This window comes from Toxotes jaculatrix, chromosome 12 (assembly GCF_017976425.1).
Source record: "Toxotes jaculatrix isolate fToxJac2 chromosome 12, fToxJac2.pri, whole genome shotgun sequence".
In the NCBI taxonomy this organism is placed as follows: domain Eukaryota; kingdom Metazoa; phylum Chordata; class Actinopteri; family Toxotidae; genus Toxotes; species Toxotes jaculatrix.
Genome location: NC_054405.1, coordinates 1,662,240 through 1,669,519, shown reverse-complemented (window position 1 = coordinate 1,669,519; position 7,280 = coordinate 1,662,240). Strand labels below are relative to the sequence as shown.

At 40.9% G+C, this 7,280-nt stretch overlaps 1 non-coding gene across 1 annotated transcript; it reads left to right on the top strand.

Moving 5' to 3' along the window:
- Positions 1–6,580: 6,580 nt before the first annotated feature.
- trnaq-cug lies at positions 6,581–6,652 on the top strand. The gene has a single exon. It is a non-coding gene; the product is annotated as a tRNA-Gln (tRNA).
- The last annotated feature ends 628 nt before the right edge of the window (positions 6,653–7,280 follow it).

The following is a 7,280-nucleotide window of genomic DNA, read 5'->3' as shown; positions in this document are numbered from 1 at the left end:
ACAGTTGGTCTAATGACTGTAGTGATATTTCAGTATTTCAGCAGCTTTAGCAGCAGTTCTGTTTTTTCATCCATCACTGTGCTCACTTTTTCTCTGAAGTTTTCACAGACAGTTGAACCTGTTCAGCTCGTTGGAGTCTTATCTTCACCTAAACAGGGAGACTCAACTATTCTGAGCATCTGAACCTCGTAGACGGTCGGTCAGATTATCTATCACACACTCAGAGGAAAGATCCAGTGAAGCTGTTTAATTCTCTCTTGTCTCTCTTCTCAGATACACCATCACACACCAGCCTGATTCAGCATCACATGGATGTGGGAGATGCTCAGTATATTAACCACGTTCCTACTGGCTGCTGGTAGGAAAGAGTCAACAGCAGAGAGACTACATGTTAGAACATGGGATAGCTGAACCAGTGCTCTGCTGCGTCTGTCCATATTATTATATTTAGATTTATAGATAGATAGACGTCAGCTGGCTGCAGTGTCATGTACTGTTTTGGTTTCCAGGTACAGTAAGGTCACATTTCCTGATGCTGCAACTGGTCAGAAACCCTGATGAACCTCATTCCACTGAGCTTCTCTTGATCTTTGATTGACTTTTTGGTGTTAATCAGTCTTTAAAGGAGCTGAGAGGAAGGTTAAGTTACCTTCAGGTATTTGTTTTCATTTCCAGGTACAGAAAGGTCCCATTTTCTTCTTTGGTGTCTTGAACAAGTGAGGAATCCCCTGAAGATGAGTTCATGCAGCTCCCACGCTGTCTGTGAGAAGCAGTGTTGGAGCTGGCCTGAGGAAGCACTCGCTCAGCTCTCAGACTGCTTCTCACAGACAGAGTGGGAGCTCCTCAAACACGAGGACCTGGCTGAACACACAGAAGCTGTACTGAACTACATCAGGTTCTCTTTGGAACATGTGACAACAAAAGACTCATCCAGGACTTCTCCAATCAGAAAGCCTGGATGAACAGCCACATCCGGTCATTCCTCAGAGTCCCTGACTCCGCCTATAGGGCATGGTACAGCGCTGCTAGAGCTGACCTGAAGAGGGGGATTGATGCACCACACCTTACTCTTTTACTCTTCATTCTCTAAGTCTTTTTCTTCCAAAAACTTCTAAGTATTCAAGTCTTCTGCTGAGAAAAAAATCGCAAAGTCAATCAAATACAGGTGATCAGAGAAGTTGAATCCAGAAAGCTTTATTCCTCAAAAACAGAATTCAAAAGCGTGAGTTTCTACTGCAGAAAAAAATGACTTTTACCATCTGTGCATCACTTATTATATTGTAAATTGTAGGTGTGTTTCAGACCAAGGGGCATGTCTGACCTTGCCCCTTTTTCCATTTCATTCAGAGTGTAATAGTATCTGTGACTTTACTGTAAACATTACGGCACATAACATACAAGCACATAAGTTGAAGCCTCTTACTCTTCTTTTCCATGCATGTGAGCGACAATAATATTAACCAGTAACCGTGTGGTGGAATATTTCAAACTTCCAGTCTCTTCATACTCTTTAATCACAGTCATCTCTGCTGGTTTTGAATTTGCTCCACATTCTAAAAAAGAAAACATTAGAAACATATTTACAACTACACTTAGATCTATGTTGTAAACAAATACATTCATCTAATACCTGTACATATTACTTGCATTTTTTAAGAATTATGTTTAATAAATAATGATTAAAATCTAGTTGTATACAAGCTGCAAGGACACTGTCCATCAAAGGCTGGCATCCAGAATCACTTGTGTCTCTGCTTAAAGTGCTTGAGACTGACAGTGTATCTGTCAGACTTGGAGAGGAGGAGCCTTCACACCCTTGCTGCAGGACACTTAGATCTGAAGATCACACACACACACACACAAGTATAAGGCAAATAAAATCTAAAGTCCAGCACATTAAAACTATATCACATATCTGGCTGGATATTACCTGTCTCAAGACAAAACATTACCATTACCTATAACTCTGCTTACCACAAGTAGTGAGGGTCACATATTCTGTCAGGTCTGAACGATCAGCCAGGTTCATAGATGCTTCAGTAGATGGGAGGTCTGAAATGCAGACAACACATACAGCTTAATATGAACTGATTAAATACTGTACTTTGGAATTCTTATCATCCACTTCTCACAATCACATATTTTTGTCTGTGTCAAGAGACAAATCTCTCAAAATATAAGTGCAGCAAAATATGAATGTTTAAATGTCCTACCATCATCACTGTAGATGAAGAAACACAGATCTTTGAAACATCCTCATCCACCTCTGCTCCCTGTTGATCTGTGACTTTCAGTGTTGTAGTCTCTGGGATAAGAAACCTTTGCTGGACTATACCATAACAACTCCACGTTACAACATGTTTACATCTTTATTCATTTAATACTAAACATCTGACTGACCTGCACTGAGAAAATCTGAGAAGCAAGCCTCTTCCAGTTTAATGTACTTCTTCTTCTCTCCATGTTGTACTTTGATCAACATGTTGGTTTGACATAAAGGAAGAAAATGTCATATGTCTGAGAATAACATGTTCAAGTTAAAGTTTATCCCAACTACACACTGTTAAAATACACGTTTCTCACCGCTGTTCAAAACAGCAAGGCTACAGTTTATAAGCTCAACTGTTAGCATGCTAGCCAAAACTGACTTTTCAGCTGCGTCTGCGCCGTTGAGCTGGAAATTATACTCTTAAAACACCGACATGCGGTTGCATTGTTGGATGGTTATTTCCAAAACAGTATTAATTACATTAATTAAATAATGGAGTAAAAGCAATGGGGTTACGTTCAACATCAAGTTCGCAGTCATTAGCGGTACTATGTAAGTAGATAAAGTGAGAACAATGAAAAAATATCACGCATTTAAAGTACTTTTTGATAAAAATCATGCTCTTACCAGCCTTGTGATGACGTTCCTTGTGCTGCTCATGCCGTGATAAAATGCGTCGTGAACTCCAGGGACAGAGTTAAAACCAGATCCTGAACCCCAGGGAATAAAGTCCAAAATTCAGCTCGGCCTGGGTGTACACCTTAACACAAACTGTAGTCAGAGTTATAAAATAAACTCCAGAAATGTAACTCTTTCACACTTTTTTGTCTGACTCCAGATTTTAGTACTTTGTGAATTTGCTGTGTGTTAGTACATGTAGTTGTGTACAGTTCAGCTGCTGCTGTCCTTGGTGCTGAATTCACCAACCCAGCTGAATGGTCCTGAGTGATTATTGTTGTAATTCATTTGGTATTTTGGAGAAGATTGAATATCATTAGTATGAGTTATGTTTTGGTTAATGTTAGGCTTTCAGTTATGATGGTTAAGGTTAGGTTAAGGGGCAAGGGAATGACTTATGGCAACATAAATTGTTACAACTATATTAAGACGAGAATGTATGTGTGTGTGTGTGTGAGAGAGAGAGTTTGTCCTTTGATGCCTTTGATGTATCAACATTCTACAGTCTGATGTCACAGGCTGCAGTAAGTGGACACACAGCCAGAGACAAGTTCAGAAGTCAAACAGGAGCAGAAACAGTTGGACTGGACAGGACTTGCTTATGATTTAGGAAGAAAGAAGCACTCAGATATTTCTGCACAATTATTGACAAGGAAGGGAGGAGCTACTGCTGTTACAAGGACAAGAGGAAACTACAGGAAAGTCCAGATCACCTCCAAGGTTTTCAGTCAGTCAAACCTTTTTTAGTTGATGTCAGTGTTTCAGTTCAGTGGGATGTGTTTGTTAAATTGACATGATGTCTAATCACACAAGAACTTCAGCCCAAAGGTTTCAGTACATGTTCAGTTTATTTATGCTGATTGTATCTGTGAGATTTTCCTATTGTCAACTTAAGTATCCATCTTTGCTTCAAAGCATTGTGGTTCGTGTTAAAGGAAAGGTGCCTATTTTTTACAAATTTATCTTTTAAACTTCAAATGTTCAAAAACATTCACATGCTTTTATGTAAATTGAAATCATTTGTGGTTGTTGCTTTGGATCCTCCTAAATGATGGAGCATAAAATCCACAGTCCATGTCCTGTGTAAAAGGGACGTCCAAAGTTCAAAAGAAGCAAACATGAGGCTTCAGCAGTCTGACTTATATAGTTGAAACAGGCGTCCTCCAAGTCTTTTTATCATTTATGTTGAAGATCAACCACCAGTGCTTTGCATGTGGAACAGTAGTTTACCTGCAGCCACAGATCCAGACTCTGCAGCTCTGGAGGTGAAAGTAACTGCAGAGACGAGAAAGCACAACACCATGGGAGAGAGAAGAACATCCTCCTCTCCTTAGCTGTGTCTTCAGTAGCTAAACTTGTGTATCTATGCTGAAGATTAGAGAGAAAGCTCTGTTCTAAAACGTCTCTCTGTTTTCAGCTCTCAGGACTTTTGCAGCTTCTACCTCGGTCTCTACAGTTTGGAGTTTAGTCTCACTCCTGTGCTCTTGTTTGTACTTTGGGATATCAGCCTTATGTCACTGTTTACTGATCATTTGCATGATCAGTAGCATGACAGCTGTGTCATGTTACTGATAATGCAAACCAAACTTTTCCTGCTTAACTGGGAAAAAGTTGTAGGACTAACAATATGTTCCCTTTTGAAATTAAAATGAAAGTTTAGCGTTCATGGTGATATATACATTGACAACTGGAAATTATTACTAATCATTGTAACTTATTTGGAAACCATTTCTGTACATACAGAGGGTCATTGGTAAATCTTTGGTCTAAGGTAGAAGGAGTTAATTTTAGAAAACCTAGGACATTTACTTTCAACAGAGTCCCTTCCTACATCTGCCCACTTTAGCCCAGTGGTTGTGGAGCATAAAGATAATTGTAGAAGAAGGCGTCTTTGACCTCCTGGCTGTGAGTGAAATGTTGTGTCTCTATATTTTTGTATTTGCAAGTACATGTCGGGTTTAATCTTCAGTGACATCAGCAGAAAATGGGTGTGTCTTTAGATGGCAGGTGTCAATTTAAGATCTCACCCATTTACCTTGACTTTTTTCTGCTGGTTTTCTGCCACCACAAGTGAAAATGCAGTGATGTAACCACGACGTCCATAGAAAATTGATCTTATTCTTTATGCATCTTGTGTGTCTTGCCTATGAATTACAATAAGGTGCAAAACATCCATCATATGATGTTATAATAGATTATAAAGCTGCGTTTTGAGAACAAAATCCATCAACAGCCTCACATCTGTTGTTGTGGAAGAGAAAATTCCTTCTCAGTGAAATAAGATATTTTGAATGAAAAGCACTTGGGGATAAAATCAAAGTGAAGTTCTGTGTTACACCCACCATCATGTCTCCTCTGTTACTGCATTTAAGCTCCTTAAGGGGAGAAGAAAACTTCAAAGTCCACCTGTGGCATTTCAACACCTGACAGCAACAAAGCTGGAGCCTTTTTTCATCTGTCTGATGATTTAACAAACTATCACAGTCTGAACATGTCATGTGATGCATCTAATGCAGGTAATACTACTACTAATGATAACAGTCTCAACATACACACATATAATGATACTCTTAGAGTAAACATAATGTGTTGTCTCTCTCTCTCTCTCTCTCTGAGTGGATGGTGAGTGAGTGGACGGAGCGTTGCAAAGTGTTAGTGTGACTGACTTGTTGTTTCGTGTTGTGTTTTTCTATCTTTTTTCTTTCCTTCTTTCTTTCTTCTTTGTTTTAGCTGATTGTAGATCAGGTGCAGGGTTTGGTAGTGTAGCTACCTGCCTGGCTGGGCAGGATGCCAGCTGTGGAGATGGGCGCAGAGTTTGAGAAGTTAACACGCCGGCATGCAATCAAACTCGTGCACGGTGGAGGACGCAAATCTAGTGGTCGGTGAGGTGATGGGGTACGGCAGCGTGAAGTCTGCCTCCAGCAGGAATGGTGCAGTTATTTTTTTGAACAGCATTGCCAAAGTTAGTGAGTTGGTTGAAACTGGAATAGTTATCCAGGACACATTTACTCTTGTGCCTCTGCTGGTTAATCCAGCCAAAAAGATTATTATTTCCAACATCCGCCCGTTCATTGAAGACGAGACACTGTCCAAAGAATGAGGAGCAAACTGATGAGGAGGATATGTCTGATGAAGAGTTCTTGAAATTGTCTCAAAAAAGAAAAAAAACAGAAATTGTGCAAAATAGGGCAAAAACTTTTAAAAGAAGTAAAACTGTAAAATGTTCTATGGAGTGGAATGGCACTGTCACACCGACACAGGAGGATCAGCAGAGTCTGTATCCTCCTGCTGACATCAGAAAATTCCTGCAGGGAACTAAAGGCGGCAGGTGTGTGAAGGTGAAAGATCATTTCCCAGATCTGAACCTTTTTACTGAGTCAGCGAGGCCCTTGACAAAAAAATCTGGGCATTTAGGTGGGGCAGCTGTGGCGGAGCACGTTAAGAGTGTGGCTTTGGACTGGCCTGAGATCTGAGGGTCATGAGTTCAATCCCTCAACCAAGTGCAAAAAATGTTAAAGCACTTTGGTGTTCACTCTGCCACTCTATTCACTCTGTAAGTTGTCTCATCAGTTCATGAACTGAGTGACTGAACTCTCCCAGCTTCAGCCCAGAAATCTCAGGGACAGCTGTAGTGGTTCCATGGTGTAATGGTTAGCACTCTGGACTCTGAATCCAGCGATCCGAGTTCAAATCTCGGTGGGACCTGGTTGCTCTTTGTATTTTTAGGGCAGCCGTGGCGCAGTACATTAAGAGTGCAGCTTTGGACTTTGGACCAGCCTGAGATCAGAGGGTTGTGGGTTTGATTCCTCAACCAAGCGCAAAAAATGGATACGGTGGTGGTGAAGGAGACGTGTATCCTCTGCCTCTGCGACCATGGCTGTGGTGCCACTGAGCAAGGCACTGATCCACACCAGCTTCCCTGTGTGGGCACTCTTAATGGGGCAAGAGATAGACTTAAGAGAGCTGCTCTTTTTAAGCTGATGGAACTAAAGAAAGCTGATGTTCTGATGATCCAGGAACCCACAGTAACCTGGAGAATGAAGTTGATTGAAGGCAGGAATATACAGGACAGGTGTATTTGAGACATAAGTCCAGTTGTAGCGGGGGGTGGGGATTGTCTTCTCCAGAAGTTTCAGTCCTTCCTCCTGTGTAGTTGAGGAAATCATCAAAGGCTGTTTAATGAAAATCACAGCTCAGTATGAAAAGGTGACTTTAGTTTTTGTTAATATCTATGCACCAACCCATGGGGTGGACAGAGTGTTGGTGCTGAATGAACTGTGTGACAGACTGAGGGAGGTGATGGCTTCTGTCATACACACTGACCAGACTTAAT